Genomic DNA, 17719 nt, shown 5'->3' on the forward strand with positions numbered 1-17719 from the left:
AAGTTATGAGTGGTTGCCACGGTGTTGTCTTCCTGCTGGAGCTGCGGACATTAATCAGTATAATGGCTATAATCAGCACAGACTCCGTAAACTCTCTGTGGGACTAACTGTTGGCTTTTCTATGGTGGAGAAGGTTGAGCTTGCTGAACTTGTTGTTGATTCAATTGCATCTGCTTCAGCAAGTTGGTCATTTCACAGATACTCTAAGTTAGAGCAGCAGTCTCTCTGCTAGAGGATACTTCTGCAACGGCTTTTGAACGGCCTTGTTTCTGCCTGTGATTCCGAATAGATTCAGCTAAGTCGTTGATCAATTGCCATGCCTCATCAATGGTCTTGTACTTTTTCATAGACCCATTGCTAGCACTTTCTAATGTGGTCTTATCTTGGGGCCTCATGCCCTGTGTGACATAACCGAGTAACACTATCTTGTCAATCATATGGTGGGGGCATGCTTCCAGAAGATTATTGAAGCGCTCCCAGTATTCATAGAGAGTCTCGGATTTGTCCTGAACAATCATGGAAATATCTTTCCTAAGTTTATCAGTAACTTCAGCTGGAAAGAACTTTTCCAAAAATTCTCTTCTAAGTATATCCCAGTCAGATACAGTTGCTGCGGGTTGAGTGTAGTACCACTCTCTTGCCTTTCCCTCAAGAGAAAACGGGAAGGCTTTCAACAAAATTGAAGTTTCATTTGCACCATCACGCCTGACAGTAGAATAGGCTGCTTGAAAATCTCTCAGGTGCTTGATAGGCTCTTGAACAGGTAAGCCATGAAACTTGGGCATCAAATTGAGTAATGCAGTCTTTATTTCAAAGTCTGTAGCCACCGCTGGGTGATGCGCTTGAAACGGTTGCATTGAAAAATCAGGGGCTCCAGCCTCTTGGATAGTAACTCTTCTAGCTGCTGCATGTCACCTGCACGTAAATCAACCGAATTAGTAAAACGGGGGCTGGTTTCTTCCTCAAATGACGTTTCAGATCCGCCCTCAGAGAGGACTAACCGACGCCGAGCTTGCCTTATTCGTGAAATAGTTCTTTCAATCTTAGGATCAAATACTGGCAAGCTTGGATCAGGAAGTGAACGCATCATCTAACGAAAGAAACAAGCAGCTCATAGTAGCAAGATAAAATAAAATGCAAATAAATAAATTCCAATTAATAACTTTAGCACTCTATTGCAACTCCCCAGCAATGGCGCCAAAAATTGACGTGACGGAAATTGGCAAGTCAAGAATTGTTATAAGATATGCGTTGCAAGTATAGTTCTTAACCAACCAGAAATCCGCTTATCAATTTAGAAGGGTGTCACAAAAATTAAAATTAAAATACTGGGAGTATAAATCCCAGGTCGTCTCCCAATGAGTTGCAGAAAGGTGTGCTATTTTATTAATCAGATGTTTTCAAAATGGTTTGAGTTGAATAACAGGAAATTAAATTAGAGAATTTATGTAAATTAAATAAAAGCCTTGACTGGGAGTAGATTAACTGGAAGCCCTATTCTTGTTGGAGTACTCTCAAGATTAATTAACAATTGAAGGTTGTCCTGTTTAGTTATCCCTTACTAGGTAAGGGAAAGTCAAACAAGTTGGAATGCTACTTCTATTCACAAGTTCTAACCCACTCAATTAAGAGGGATTGGTGTCAGTGACTAGAGGGCAATCCAACAATAAACCCAATTACAATTTTTCTTTTTGAGCATTCCAACTCAAGGGTTCCTTTCAATCAACTTCCCACCAAGTTAGGGGACTACTCGCTCATTGTGAATGTAGAATTCATAACATAGGAAAGGGAATTAAAGAAAGACATGATAAATAAAAATCAAAGAAATCAATTAAAAATAAAAGTAATTCTTATATTAATAAATTCTAAAAATAATTCAATAGTAAAGTTGAGTAAATTAAAGGACATGGAAGAGTAAGAGCCAAGTAAAGAAAATGAACTAGAATGATGAAGTCTTGATGAGGTAATAACTCTTCTCAATATCCCAATGCAAAGAGCAATAGAAATAAAATCCTAAGAACTATGAATGTGTACAGAGAAAACCTAGAGGAGGAGTAAAACTAGATCTAAAAACTAAAAATTGTGTAGAATGAATGTTGTCCCCGGTCTCTGCATGTTCTCTGGCTCTAGTCTGCTTTTCTGGGCCGAAAACTGGGTCAAAACAGGGCCCAAAATCGCCCCCAGCGAATTCTGCAGATTATGCAGATCGCGCTCGTCACGCGATTGCGTCATTCATGCGGTCGCGTCATTCGGCGTTTTTCCCTACCACGCGAGCGCGTCGTCCACGCCTCCGCGTCACTTGTGCTATTCCAATCCACGCGGTCGCGTGAGCCATGCGGCCGCGTCACTGCGATTTCCTCTCTTTCGCGCGGTCGCGCGAGCCATGCGGCCGCGTCACTTCTCGCTAGTCATCTCCTCAATTTCTTGTGTTCCTTCCATTTTTGCAAGCTTCCTTTCCAATCTCTAATTCATTCGTGTCCTATAAAGCCTGAAACACTTAACACACAAATCACAGCATCGAATGGAATAAAGGAGAATTAAAATACATAATTAAAAGTCTCTAGGAAGCAAGTTTCCAATCATGTAATAATTTTAGGAAGGAAATATAAATGCATGCTAATCATATGGATAAGTGGGTAAAGATCATGATAAAACCACACAATTAAACACATTATAAACCATAAAATAGTGGTTTATCAACCTCCCCACACTTAAACATTAGCATGTCCTCATGCTTAGTTGAAGGAGATAAAATAAATGAGTAGGAACATGTAAAACTGATACAATGCAATGCAACCTATATATGTGAATGCAACTATATGATTCTTGTCCACTTGATCAATAGTAAATAAGCTCTTCAAAATAATTACAAATCAAATTCCACTAATTCAATTCTTATACAGTAAAAACAGATAAAAATGCAAGAAGGTAGCTCATGAAAGCAGGGAACATAGAATTTTAAGCATTGAACCCTCACTGATGATGTATGTACACTCTAATCTCTCTAGTGTATAGGGCAATCACTCTATCCTTCTCTAATCATGCTCTCTAATTTTTTTTTGTTCTTCTCCTAACCAATCAACAACATTTAATATACCAATGCAAACATCATGAGGTCTTTTCAAGGTTGTAATGGGGCCAAGGTAATGGTAAGGATACATATATGGCTAAGTAAGCTTATAAACTGAATCTTTAATTAACCCAAGCTTTAACATAACCTATATATATTCTATATAACTTTAGAATTCATGCCTAGCTACCCAGAATTTCCCTTTCACATTCCATACTCGTGTATCAACTTTTTATTTTAATTTTATCATACACGCATTGATCTTTCAATTCTTAACTTAGCATTGGGGTAATTTTGTCCCCTTATTTATTTATTGAATATTTTTGTTTTTTTTTTCTTTGTTTAACATAAACATAAAAATAAACATAGCTTATCAATGCACATAGATTTTTAATTCTTATAGTTTCACATGAGTAGGTATCCAGATTTCCATTGTATTATCATGACACACTCTCTTATTATCTTTTGTTCCCACAATTTCCCATACTTAATTAGCACACACAATTCTATCTTAAGCTAACCAAAGATTCAATTTGGGATATATAATTGTTTTTCCGCTTAAGGCTAGTAATGTGGTAAAATATAGAACAAATGGAATTTAAAGGCTCAAAGTGGCTAACAAAGGTAATTGAAAGGGTAGGTTTAATTTGGATAAGTGAGTTTAAACAAATAATGGCCTTAATCATATGCAAGCATACAAATATAATAAACATTGGACATATAGGATGAAACAAAATATAGATTACAATCATAGAGAAGTAAACACACAAGAATAAAATAATTATGGTTAAATAATGTAACCATGCATAAAGGCTCAAATCTCACAGGTTGTGTGTTCTTTAGCTTAAAAATCATGTTCCAAATACAACTTCAAGCAAATTTAACATAAAAGTTTTAATTAAAGTTAGTGAAATTTTGTTCCAAAAATAGGGTCTTAGAGGAAAACTTATTGTCTTTTCAATCAAGTAGAATATGCATGCAACTAACCTATTACTATACAATTTATCCTATTCTACAAAAGAAAAACTAACTAAATATCCTAATTTATTGGTGTTTAGAGAAGATAAATTACCTCCGAAAGTCTGGTACTAACACGACCTCCCCACACTTAAGGCTTTGCACCATCCTCGGTGCCATCTGTCAGGAACAAAGGTGGGCTGATAGCAGCATCTCCACAGTCGGGACCATCATGGCTTCCTATGTTGGTAAAGGAAGTGGAGTCCAGGGTGTCTGAGTCCTTGAATTTTCCCATAATCAGCTCCTTGAGGTATGTGAATCGGCGCTTGTTACGGCGCTCTCTCATCTTAGCTTTGTGTTCCTGCCGATCCAACCTTTCGAGTATCTGATGGAGCAGTTGGTCTGTTGTAGGTGCTTGTGGTGTTGAAGAAGGAATATCTTCAACCGGTTCAGTAGGATGGCGTGTGGCGGCTGGTGGAGGTCTGATGTATTTCCCGTTAAGGACATACTAATCATCCCGTGGGAGCATGGCTTTGGTGTCCCCAGATCTGTAGGAAATTCTGACTGTTGAGCGCAATATGTACGTGTCCCATGGCATTCCGGATGTGTCTTGGTAGGTTCAGAGGTTGGTCTGTAAGGATGCACCATAGTAGAACGGCCATGTCCGCAGTGAAGGAGGACTCGTGAGTGCTCGGAAAGACGTAATAGGACATGATCTGTGCCCATACGCGAGCCTCCAAGGTAAGTGCTGAAGCCGATATTCCCTTAGGGCGGGTACGATGGTATCTGTAGATCCAACGGCTGCCAGGTAGTGCGATAACTCTGAGAACGGCGTCCCAGTCAAATTGGTACATCTGGCACTTGAGTGCAGCTTCTTGAAAGGCGTCCAATCCTTCTGGAATAAGGGGAAGACCTAGAGCTTGTTGAATTGCCTCTTCTGTAATGGGGACTTGCTTCTGATGGACAAAGACAGACTGCAGGGTTGGCAGGTGGAAGTTGGAGTAGAACTCGACTACCCAAGAAAGATTGACCTGCCTCGGCTGTCTCTGTAGGAAACCCCATTGTCTTTGTGCAATTTGCAGCTCAACAAAGGTAGCAATATGGTTTGGGAGGAGAAGAAGGTATTCGTTGTTGTAACTCCTTTCTGCCAGGATGGGGAACATCTGCTCACAGTAGCGATTGGGAAATCACGCAGTGTCCTTTGCTAGGAAGGCTATTTCTTTATCATCAACCTTTATAATCCTCTTAGTTCTTTTTGTTGAGGGTTTAACCGCAGTTGAAGAGGGCTCTGCCACTAATGCTCTTTTTGTTCCTCTTCTTGCTAGTGGTTTGGGAGTAGCTTTCTCTTTTCCTTTCTTGGTGGCCATCCTGAAAAGGGAAAAAAGAAAGTAACGTAAATTCAAAGAGAAAGAACAAGGAAGAGGGTTGTATAAGTGATAGACAATGCACAGTAAAGAGGATGTTATTAACACATGGTCATGACTACATGTGAAAAGTTCATTAATGGAAATATAGCAAGTGCATTAGAGGATAATTAAATGCAAGGGGATTATTGGCATGCAGGCAAAGGCATGAGTAGCATAGATCAAGCATTTAATTAGTCAAATGTGTTATCACTCGTAACAAACTAGCCATCACGTTTGGGGAAAGAGAAAATAAGATGATTGGCAAATCAGGGGAGCTATGCGGCGCAAGCGACGCGGTCGCGCGACTTGCACTTATACTAATCAACGCGGTCGCGTCGGTCACGCGGTCGCGTCGGTCACGCGGTCGCGTCGGTCACGCGGTCGCGTGACCCGTTTTATGCTACTGGCGCGAGGGCAGCCTCGCACTTGCACAACTCTCTGTTCAAACTCTTATTGCGCCAAATGTTGGGTGATGCGATCACGTGGGGCATGCGATCGCATGAGTGGCCATTAGAAGGATATGACGCGGACGCGTGAGCCATGCGTCCGCGTGGGAAGAATTGTGCGTTCAGCGCCAATCCAGCACCACTCTAGCACAACTTGTGGTCGTGCACCCTTTTCACGTTGAGTTCCAGGGCATGCCGCCACGTGAGTGACGCGGTCGCATGGGAAACCAATGTTCTCACCCGACGCGGACGCGTCAGCGACACGGTCGCGTGGGGCAATTTGTGCCACGGGCACGCCTCCAGCCACGCTCTCACGTGACTCTCTGTTCGTTTTATTATTTTCTCTAATCACCTGCGACGCGGACGCGTCAATGATGCGGTCACGTCGCGTAAGGTTTTTTTTTGTAAAATTAAAAGTATGTAAATTTAGATGCACGAAATGTACTAATAAAGAGAAGAGTTATTGAATAGGAAAACTAAGAATAAAGAAAAGAACGATCATACCATGGTGGGTTGTCTCCCACCTAGCACTTTGCTTTAACGTCCGTAAGTTGGACGCTCTACTAGCTCAGTCTTCGACTATGTGGGGATCTTCCAAGAGAAAGATCTCGAGCTCCTTGTTTTTCTTCATCCTCTCTCCATGGTACAGCTTTAAATGTTGTCCATTAATTTTGATAAGTTCAGAGCTTGAAGGATGACTTAGGTGAAAAACTTCGTACGGTTCGGCCTTCTCAACTCTGTATGGACCTTCCCATCTTGATCTCAACTTGCCTGGCATGACCCTCAGTCGAGATTTGTAAAGGAGGACTGAATTCCCAGGTTGGAACTCTTTTCACTTGATGTGCTGATCATGTACAGCCTTCATCTTCTCCTTGTATAGTCTTGAGTTCTCATAAGCTTCTAGGCGAAGGCTTTCCAATTCTTGCAGTTGTAATTTCCTTTCAGCTCCGGCTTTCTTAATTCCCATGTTGTACTCCATTACTGCCCAAAAGGCTTTGTGCTCTACTTCAACAGGGAGATGACAAGCTTTTCCATAAACTAAGCGGAAAGGACTCATCCCAATGGGTGTTTTGTATGCTGTTCTGTATTCCCAGAGTGCATCTTGTAGCCTGGTGCTCCAATCTCTTCTATGAGGTTTGACTATCTTCTGCAAGATACGCTTTATCTCTTTGTTTGACACCTCGGCTTGCCCATTAGTCTGAGGATGGTAGGCTGTTGCAACCTTATGAATTATCCCATGCTTCTTCATTAATCCTGTTAGTCTCCTGTTACAAAAATGGGTGCCTTGATCGCTCACGATTGCTCGTGGTGACCCAAAGCGACAAATAATGTGGTTTCTCACAAAGGAAACAACAGTGTTAGCATCATCAGTGCGGGTAGGAATTGCTTCCACCCATTTGGAAACGTAATCCACAGCTAACAATATATAAAAATAACCATTAGAATTCGGAAATGGACCCATGAAGTCAATGCCCCAAACATAAAAAATTTCACAGAAAAGCATAATTTGTTGAGACATCTCATCCCTCTTGGATATATTACCAAATTTTTGGCATGGGAAACAAGATCTACAAAATTCAGCAGCGTCTCTAAAAAGAGTAGGCCACCAGAATCCACAGCCTAAGATTTTTCTAGCTGTTCTTTGAGGGCCAAAATGTCCTCCACTCTCAGATGAGTGACAGGCCTCTAAGATGGACTGGAATTCTGATTGAGGCACACACCGTCTAATTTCCTGGTCAGCGCCACATCTCCATAAATATGGGTCATCCCGTTATATATTATTTAGACTCGCTTTTTAGCTTGTCTCTTTGATTCTTAGAAAAGTTTAAAGGAAAGGTGCGGCTAACTAGATAATTAGCTACAGGTGCATACCAAGGGACTACCTCAGATACTGCTTGCAGGTTATCAAATGGGAAATTATCAGCTATAGGAGTGGGGTCATCTGTAATGTGCTCAAGGAGACTCAAGTGGTCTGCCACTAAATTCTGGTTACCACTCCTATCCTTAATTTCTAAATCAAATTCTTGTAATAGCAGTATCCAACGTATAAGCCTTGGTTTGGACTCCTTTTTAGCTAATAGATACTTTAGAGCTGCGTGGTCTGAGTACACTACTACCTTCGTACCAAGTAAATAGGCTCGAAATTTATACAGAGCAAAAATAATAGCAAGAAGCTCTTTCTCAGTAGTAGTGTAATTGGAATGAGCGGCATCTAAAGTTTTAGACGCATAAGTAATAACAAAGGGGTCCTTACCTTCACGCTGAGCCAGTGCTGCTCCTACTGCATGGTTGGAGGCATCGCACATTATTTCAAATGGTTGGTTCCAGTCTGGTCCTCTCACAATTGGAGCTTGAGTCAGGGTGGTCTTCAGCTTATCAAACGCTTGTTTGCAATCCTCACTGAACTTGAACTCAATATCCTTCTGCAGTAGTCTGGATAAGGGAAGTGCTACCTTACTGAAGTCCTTAATGAATCTCCTGTAAAAACCTACATGGCCAAGGAACGAACGGACTTCCCTCACAGAGGAGGGGTAATGTAAACTAGAAATAACATCCACCTTTGCTGGATCTACAGAAATGCCAGTATTAGACACAACATGTCCTAGTACAATACCTTGTTTTACCATAAAGTGACATTTTTCAAAATTTAATACAAGGTTTGTACTGACACATCTATCTAATACTCTAGATAATCCATCTAAACAAAGGCTAAAGGAATCACCATATACACTAAAATCATCCATAAAAACTTCCATGCAGTCCTCAATAAGATCAGAGAAAAGACTCATCATGCACCTTTGGAAGGTAGCCGGTGCATTGCACAAGCCAAAGGGCATTCTCTTGTAAGCATAAGTCCCAAAAGGACATGTAAAAGTGGTCTTTTCCTGATCCTCAGGAGCTATATGAATCTAGAAATAACCTGTGTATCCATCTAAAAAATAATAGTATGATTTACCTGACAGGTGATCCAGCATCTGATCAATGAATGGAAGAGGATAGTGATCCTTACGAGTGGCCTGGTTGAGGCGTCTGTAGTCAATGCAGACCCTCCAGGCGTTCTGAACTCTGGTTTCCATGAGATCTCCATGCTCATTCTTCACTGCAGTGATTCCAGACTTCTTGGGCACCACTTGTACTGGGCTTACCCAATCACTGTCTGAAATGGGGTAGATGATATCTCCCTCCAGTAGTCTGGTCACTTCCTTCTTGACAACCTCTAAGATAGTGGGGTTGAAGAACTGAAGATTTATGGTTTAGAAGTTATAATAAACTCTCGTTGTAAGTATAGTTACTAAACCAAGCAATCAACCTTTCTTACAAAAGTTTGGTTGTCACAAGTAACAAACCCCGAAATAAATTGTTAACCGAAGTATTCAAACCTCGGGTCGTCTTCTCAAAAAACTACAGGGAAGTATGTTCTTATTATTGGTTATGGAGATTGTAGATTTGGGGTTTCAAGAATGAGGAACAAGTAACTTAATGGCGAGTAAATTAAATGGCAATTAAAATAAATAAATAACTGTAAAACAAACTTTTGGCAAGGTATGAGAAATTAGAAGTCCAGACTTAGTTATTCTCATCAATAACAATGATAGTCGAATCTTAATTCCACTTAGTCAACCTTTACTAAAGTAAGAGAAAGTCAAGGGACTAATTAGTTTGATCTTCAAATCCTATTTATTTTCTAAGAAAAGGTTGGGATTATTGAAGCTCAGTTCAATTAGCAAAGATAACAGTTATCAATTATGTTGAGATAAGATAACTCCTGAGTTACTGCTTTCTTAACCAAGACCAAAAGAGAAAAAAAAAGTAAATTTCTGGAATAAAAATGCCTTCAGATGTAAAGCAACAATAACATAAATTAAAGAAAGCAATCATAAATTGAAATACCTCAAATAGCATTAATAAGGGAAATTATAATCTAACATGAAGAGTTCATAAACTAAATTGGAAAAATAAATAAAAATAAAGAACCTGGGATTGAGAGTTACTCTTAAAACTAAGAGAATTCCTAAATCCTAAGAGAGAGAGGAGAGAGCCTCTCTCAAAACTAATCTAAATCATGAGAATAAACTAAATTGGCGAGCTCTCTGTGAATGGATGCATTCCCTCACTTCATAACCTCTGGTCTATGCCTTCTGGACTTGGATTTGGGCCAAAAAGGGCTTCAGAAATTGCTGGGAGCGTTTTCTGCAATTTCTGGTGCGTGGCCTCTGTCACGCGTCCGCGTGGGTCACGCGCTCACGCTATTCAGAGCTTTTCTTGGCACGTGGTCGCGTCAGTCATGCGACCGCGTCATGTGCGTTCTACTTAAGGCGCGCGGTCGCGTCAGTCATGCAAATAAAATTCCAACACTAATGAAAATAATGCAATGAATGAAAGTATGCAAGTAAGCAAAAGAAAATAAAAGATAAGAAGAATGAGAAGGGAAGGAAGGGAAGAAGAAGTAAGTAAGAAAGAAGGGAGGAAAAATTAGGATTGGGGAAGATAAAATATTTTGGCATATTAGGTTAAGGTGTGCGACGCTGGCGACGCGGTCGCGTGGGTAACGCGGCCGCGTGGTGCGCAAAAAGGTCAAGCGACGCGGACGCGTGGGTCATGCGATCGCGTGACTCGATTTGTGCTAGTGACGCGAGTGCATCCTCGCGCTCGCACAACTCTCTGTTCAAAATCTTATTAGTGCCAAATTTTAAGTGACGCGATCGCATGGGGCATGCGATCGCGTGAGTGGGCTCTAAAGGAATATGACGCGGTCGCGTGGGTCACGCGGCCGCTAGGGAAGGATTATGCGTTCAGCACCAATCCAGCACCACTCTCGCACAACTTTCGGGTGTGCACCACTTTGACGTCGAAATTTTGGTCACGCGGCCGCGTGGGGCACGCTGTCACGTGGCAGGCCATTATTCCCATATGACGCGGTCGCATCAGCGATGCGGTCGCGTGGGACGATTTGTGCCACTGGCACGCCTCCAGCCACGCTCCAGCGTGACTCTCTGTTCGTTTTTATTTTCTCCCCTCTCCTTGCGACGCGGACGCGTCGCTGATGCGGTCGCGTCGCGTGGCATTTTTTTTTTAATCTGAAAAAAAAATGCAGAATGCAGTGTTAATATGAATGTGATGCAAAACTCCAGGTTCAATAAAATAAAATAAAACTCAAAAACAAATAAAACTAAATAAAAATGAAAAAGGAACGATCATACCACGGTGGGCTGTCTCCCACCTAGCACTTTTAGTTATTGTCCTTAAGTTGGACATTTGGGGAATCCTTTGTTATGGTGGCTTGTGCTTGAACTCATCCAGGAATCTCCACCAATGTTTATGATTTCAATGTCCTCCGGGATCCCAAACTAGGCACAGAAAGCCTTCAAGTAAGTTAAAGCATGTGACAAGGCCCCAAGAGTGCTGATTTCTAGATTGGATTCCGGGGTCCCAAATCTTGCTTTTGCACCCATCTTCTTGTTGATCATCATGATTCCATCCAGGTGGTAGGCAATTTGGATTCTCACTAAAGCGGCCAAATAACTTCCTAGACCCATTCAGTTGAGCTTTATACCAACCTTTGCGTTTGAACTTAAAGCTTCCAACCATAATGAACCTTGCAGGACAATTCTTACCACTGACCATCTTCCTCTTACTCTTAATGCCACAAAGAGCTCTAAGTTGACCATCCGTCTCCAGTAGCCCATATTCAAGTGGGATTAGAAAGCTAAGGGATATGAATTTTACCCACTTGAATGTTGTGAAGGATGATGGCAACTTAGGGGGAGGTATTTTTAATGAAATTGCAAGCTCCACTCCCTTGTGCTCTTCTCTGATAATTACCACCTCTTTGCAAGCTTCTTCAATTTCAACCTCTTCCTTGGGAGGTTGTGCTTCTTCTTCTTGAATCTCCATCACTTGATCAACCTCTTCCAAGTCTTCAACTGTGATATGCCTTGGAGGTTGTACACCCTCCTCAACATCAATTGCAACCGTCTTGGAAGGAGGCTCTATGTTTTGACTTTCCCATGGAGGTTCAGCATCTCCTAAGTCTTCAACCAATTCTTCTTCTTCAATAATCCCGGCTTCCTCTACTTGTTCCAGTACAAAGTCATGCTCTGTACTGTTAACTGGAGTTTCTAGTATCTCCTTTATACTACGTTCTTTATCAGATTGTCCACATGAAGCCATGGGGGTTCCTTGAGTGTCCGAACATTGGGAAGCTAATTGACTCATTATTACTTGCCCCAATTGATGAATGGTTGCCTGACATCGATCCACTGTTTCCTTGAGACGATCCTTTGTCTCTTGATGCACTCGGCTTTCATAAATAGGATCATAGTGCTCTTGGATTGATGAATATGGAGATGGTAAATATTGAAGTGGTGGTTCTTGTGAGTAATTGGGTTGGAATTGGGGTGGTTCTATATATGGTTCATATGGCTCATAAGGTGGTTGGTATGGTGGTTGAGGGTTGGGGTTATATGGAGGTGAATGGCGGAAAGGGGCTTGTGAGTGTGGTGGTCCAAAGTTATGTTGAGGAAAGGGTTCATAGGCATATGGTGGTGGTTGTTGATAGTCCATTGGAGGTGGTTGTTGCCATGAAGATTGATCAAATCCTTGTGGCTCCTCCCATCTTTGATTGTTCCAACCTTGATGCCTGTTCTCATTGTAATTTCTTCTTCCTGCAACATTATTGTAACCAGACTCATAGCCAAAGGGGTGAGAGTTCATAGTAGCAAATAAAAATTAAAAACAAAAATAAAAACAAATTTAAATTAAAAGGTTATTTAAATTTCGAATTTGAAAATTAAATTTTGAAATTTTGAATTTTAAATTTTTGAAATTTGAACTTTTGAAATTTGAAATTTGAAAATTTTTAAATTTGAATTTTGAAATTTGATTTTTGAAAAATAAAAATTTTAAAATAAAAACCAATAACCTCTTAACTTAAGAAAAAGCAAAAATAAAAAAAACAAAAATAAAAACAAATAAACAAGTAAAAATAAAATATTTACAATAACCAATAATAAGGCACACATTTGCAATTCCCCAGCAACGGTGCCATTTTGACGTCGGGATTTTTGCCAGTAAAGAAGTTCATAAAAACAGTCGCGTTGTAGATATAGTCTCTAAACCGACAGAAATCCCTTCGTACAAACGTTTTGGTTGTCACAAGTAACAAATCCCTTTTAAAATTGATAACCGAGTATTTAAACCTCGGGTCGTCTTCTCAAGGAATTGCAGGGAGGTATGTTCTTATTATTGGTTATGAGTTTGTAAATTGGGGGTTTTGGATCAAGGTAAAAAGTTAGTTAAGTAACAAGTAAAATAAAATAATAATAATAAAATCTCTTGGCAAGATATGAAAACTGGAAGTCCTATCCTAGTTACCCTTATCAATTGTAATGAGAATTGGATTTTTCTCCCACTTTGTTAACCTCTAACTATGAAGGTAAGTTAAGTGGATGAATTAATTCTGATTCCTCAAGTCCTAGTCTTTCCTTGGTAAAAGTCAGAGTTAGTGGAACTCGAATTAATTCTTGAAGAACTCCAATTTTCAATTAACAATGAGTTTGATAACTCAAGAGTCTCCAATGACTCAACCAAAGCCAAAAGGGAAAAATCTAAATTATTTATATAAATAAAAGAAAGCAATCATGAATCTGAAATACCTCAATTAACTCTAATAAAGATATCAAATGTAACATGGAAGAGTTCATAAATTAAATTAGGAAAATAAATAAAAATAAAGAACCTGGGATTGAGAGTCACTCCTAAAACTAATAAAAGTCCTAAATCCTAATCCTAAGAGAGAGGAGAGAACCTCTCTCTCTAAAAACTACATCTACTCCTAAAATTGTGAATATGAGAGCCTCCCTATGAATGGATGCATTCCCCCACTTTATAGCCTCTAATCTGTGTTTTCTGGGCCGCAAACTGGGTCAGAAACAGCCCAAAAATTGCCCCCTGCGTATTCTGGTACGTTCAGGTCGCGGACAAGTGACGCGGAGGCGTCGTCCACGTGGCCGCGCAGATTGAAGTTTGCAAATGCGACGCGTCTGCGTGGATCACGTGTTCGCGTCGCCTAGCATCAGCGCAACTATGGCATATTATATATCAAATTGAAACTCTGGACGTTAGCTTTCCAACGCAACTGGAACCGCATCGTTTGGACCTCTGTAGCTAAAGTTATAGCCGTTTGAGTGCGAAGAGGTCAGGCTGGACAGCTTAGCAGTTTCTCCAACTTCTTGTATTCCTTCCACTTTTGCATGCTTCCTTTCCATCCTCTGAGTCATTCCTGCCCTGTAATCTCTGAAAACACTTAACACACATATCAAGGCATCTAATGGTAATAAGAGAGGATTAATAATAAGCAAATATAAGATCAAAGAAGCATGTTTTCAATCATAGCACAAAACCAGGAAGGAAAATGTAAAACATGCAAATAGTATGAATAAGTGGGTAAAGAGTTGATAAAAACCACTCAAATGAGCACAAGATAAACCATGAAATAGAGGTTTATCAGAGCTCTATCACTTCCATTTCTTCATCTCTATCTTCAATTCATGCTTTATTGTCGAAGAGTTTTTGTTCTTCATTATAAAGATCTAAATCTATTGGAAGATAATTTAGATCTAATTTGAATTTCATGATCACTTGAAAGAGTCAATCATAGAGATCAAGCTTGAAAACTTTTTCTCTCAATTCTTAAAATCTTATATTTAAATTTGATAAGTGACATTGAATCAAATCTTATCTAGATTTTGAGAATTATGTGGCTCTAAATCAGAGAACAAGATTTATCTCTTCTCATGAATAATTGATCTAGAAATTGGTGATTGATTAAGATAAGAGAAATTAAATTTTCAAGAAATTAAAATTCAGTTACCTAACATTAATTAAGATCTATAATTGCATAATTGAGATAAAGGTGAAATTCATTGATTTAAAAGATTTAATATCTTTTATCCTTATTTCCTTAATTTGCTCATTATTGATTTTTAATCCTTAATTCTTTTATGAGCTTTATTGTTATTTCATTCTTGTTTTCAGTTAATTCATTGCTAATTCATTTACTTCATTGCTACGTTATCTAATTCTCTATTTATGAATTACTTTAATTTCTATCATTTATATTTTCTGTCATTTATATTCAAGTTATTTATTATTTTATTTATTTTTTTCAAGTCATTTAAATTTCAGTTTACATTTTTTAATTAATCATCATTTAAATTTAAATCGTCTAACTAGAATAATCAATTAATTATTATTTACTTAATCCATTAATTCTTATAAAAATAATAATTTATTCACTGTAGTATTATCTAATGCGACTTGGTGCACTTACCAATAATTAAGGATAAATCTAACTTTATGCTATCAACCGGTCGATCTACTTCAATTTTCAAAACAATAGTAGACACACGCCTCTTCCAGAAATTTTAGCAGATCACACACCACTATCTTAGAAACCCTCGTAAAGCACGCATGATTTAAAGTATATATAACATTTCATTATTGTTGGCTATAATTGCTTAGGGAGGAGGCTGGTTTTCAAAAGAAATTACATTTAGATATTAAATAGTTAGATGGTAAGAGAAAGGTTACCTTTATTTTCCATTCATATATTTATTATGGACTACTTTAGTTAATCTCTTTATTGGTCCGTAATTAAACATTTTCGATCTATAATATATACAGTACTTTAGGTATATGAATTATGAAGAGGAATACGCTAACCCATAATTTTTATAGACCAAATACCTATTTTGGTCCCTAAGATTCACGTGATTACTCAATTTGATCTTCGAAGAAAAATTATCTATACTAATTCTTCAGATTTAAATATGGACATTAATATGGTCTCTCGACTCTTTTCGGCGATGACTAGGCAAACGGAGTGGTGATATAACACCCTCCCTACTATGCTGGATGACGTCGTTTACCCTTGGCGCCCAAACAAGTCAGAAATGAAGAATAGTGGAGGTAGAGAAGAAGAAAAATACTTTATATATTTTGGATCTCCATCGTTTTTTCTCCTTTCATGTACAAAGCGATGACATTTCTGACTTATTTGGATGCCAAGGGTAAACGACGTCGTTTACTCATCATCAAGCGTGGCAGGGAGGGTGCCATCTCAGCATTCCGTTTGTCTAGTCATCGCCAGAAAGAGTCAAAGGACCATATTGGTGCCGAGACTTGAATCTGGAGGACCAGTATAGATAGTTTTAAATTTCGAAGACCAAAATGAATAATTACGTGAATCTCATGGACTAAAATAAAAATTTAGTCCGTATTCATCATATCAACTCAAATAAAGAAGATAATATTATGAGAAGTATTAAAAAATTAGTCAATGTTTAATTTCTCGAACCGGAATATCTAAAACTTCTTTTATCTTCTTAATTAGTAATTACATGAAAGGAAAGTCAGTGCTTCCACTACGTCTTTTATCCTTAGAAAATCGATATACATGAGCGAAAATACTCTGCGCCAATAATGAGATAGTGATCAAAATCCAAATAGACAAGTTGTCTAGTATCTTTTAAATACGATATTTGCTTCGATACACTAATATATTTATATACACTGATATAATAAAAATGTAAATAAATAATAAAATAACATATAAATTGTTCATATCCTGACCCAATAATAAAGGTCTAGGATCCAAGCAAAAAGGCCCAACCCAAAGGGTTGGCCCTCACCCAGTATCAGCCTTCATCCCCAGAAGTCGGTACTGAACACGACCTGCTCCAAAGAAGTCGGATACGAGGGTTAGCTGACAGATAACACTCATTCGAATGAGTAACTGCCCCTAGAAACTCTCTAACCACTTCATAGAGCCATATCTTAACCTCCCTAAGATATGGGAACGGTTATCCACCTAAAAAGGTGGCACTACTTCAGCGGTGGTTATTGGTTCACCACTATAAATACACTGACACCATTCAGGTATCACTAAGTTCCAATACTCTCTAACCTGCTCACACTCTTGCTAACTTAGGCATCGGAGTGTCTTTGCAGGTACCACCCCCCATTCTTTCTCACGTACAAGTCGGACGGAGGAACACCGAGTACCAGGTCCACTCGAAAGCCACCTCCTTCATACGTTTGGGCCAACCAACGCCATCCAGCCCATTCATCTCCGGTTACCCACCGTAACATTGGCGCCGTTGCCGGGGACCCGAGAGATCAACCAGTGATGGCGGATAGATCCCCTGAAGAGGGTCATGTGGAGACAGATTCTGAACAAGAGAATCTGAACACTGGAAACAATGAGGCAGACCAGACCCTTCACCAGGAAGCCAATGATCAACACAGGGAAGGCACCTCCGGAATCAAAAACCCGAAGGTAAATTCCTCAGAGGGGCGCGAATCAGAAAAAGAAGGACCATCCCACGCAATTGAGCTCATGGGATTAGTCCACAGTCGCCTCGAGCAGCTAGAACAGGAACGGGAACGACAAAAGGAAACCGAAAAGAACCTAAAAGAGGAGATGGAGCGACGAAAAGAGTTAGAAAGAAAACTCTTAAAGTTAGAATCCTCCCTCAAAGGTCAGAACTCCCACGACGGTAGAGAAGATTCGCCATTAGGGGAGAAAGATCCTTTTAGCGAGGACATAATGAGGGCAAAAGTTTCGAGAAACTTTAGAAGCCCCGATATGGACCTCTACGACGGAACCACTGATCCAAAGCATCATCTGAGCAACTTTAAAAGTCGGATGTATCTGGCTGACGCTTCTGACGCTACGCGATGCAAAGCTTTTCCGACAACCTTGTCAAAAGCAGCGATGAAGTGGTTCGACAGCCTCCCTCCGAGGTCAATTACCAGTTTTGAAGACCTCTCAAGAAAGT

At 39.6% G+C, this 17719-nt stretch overlaps 1 non-coding gene across 1 annotated transcript; it reads left to right on the top strand.

The window, feature by feature from the left end:
- The first annotated feature begins 431 nt into the window (after positions 1-431).
- On the top strand, positions 432-539 carry LOC148567971 (small nucleolar RNA R71). Its single transcript, XR_015883056.1, has one exon. It is a non-coding gene; the product is annotated as a small nucleolar RNA R71 (small nucleolar RNA).
- The last annotated feature ends 17180 nt before the right edge of the window (positions 540-17719 follow it).

The sequence above is a fragment of the Arachis ipaensis genome, chromosome B4 (genome assembly GCF_059453495.1).
Source record: "Arachis ipaensis isolate K30076 ecotype BB chromosome B4, ASM5945349v1, whole genome shotgun sequence".
Lineage (NCBI taxonomy): Eukaryota > Viridiplantae > Streptophyta > Magnoliopsida > Fabales > Fabaceae > Arachis > Arachis ipaensis.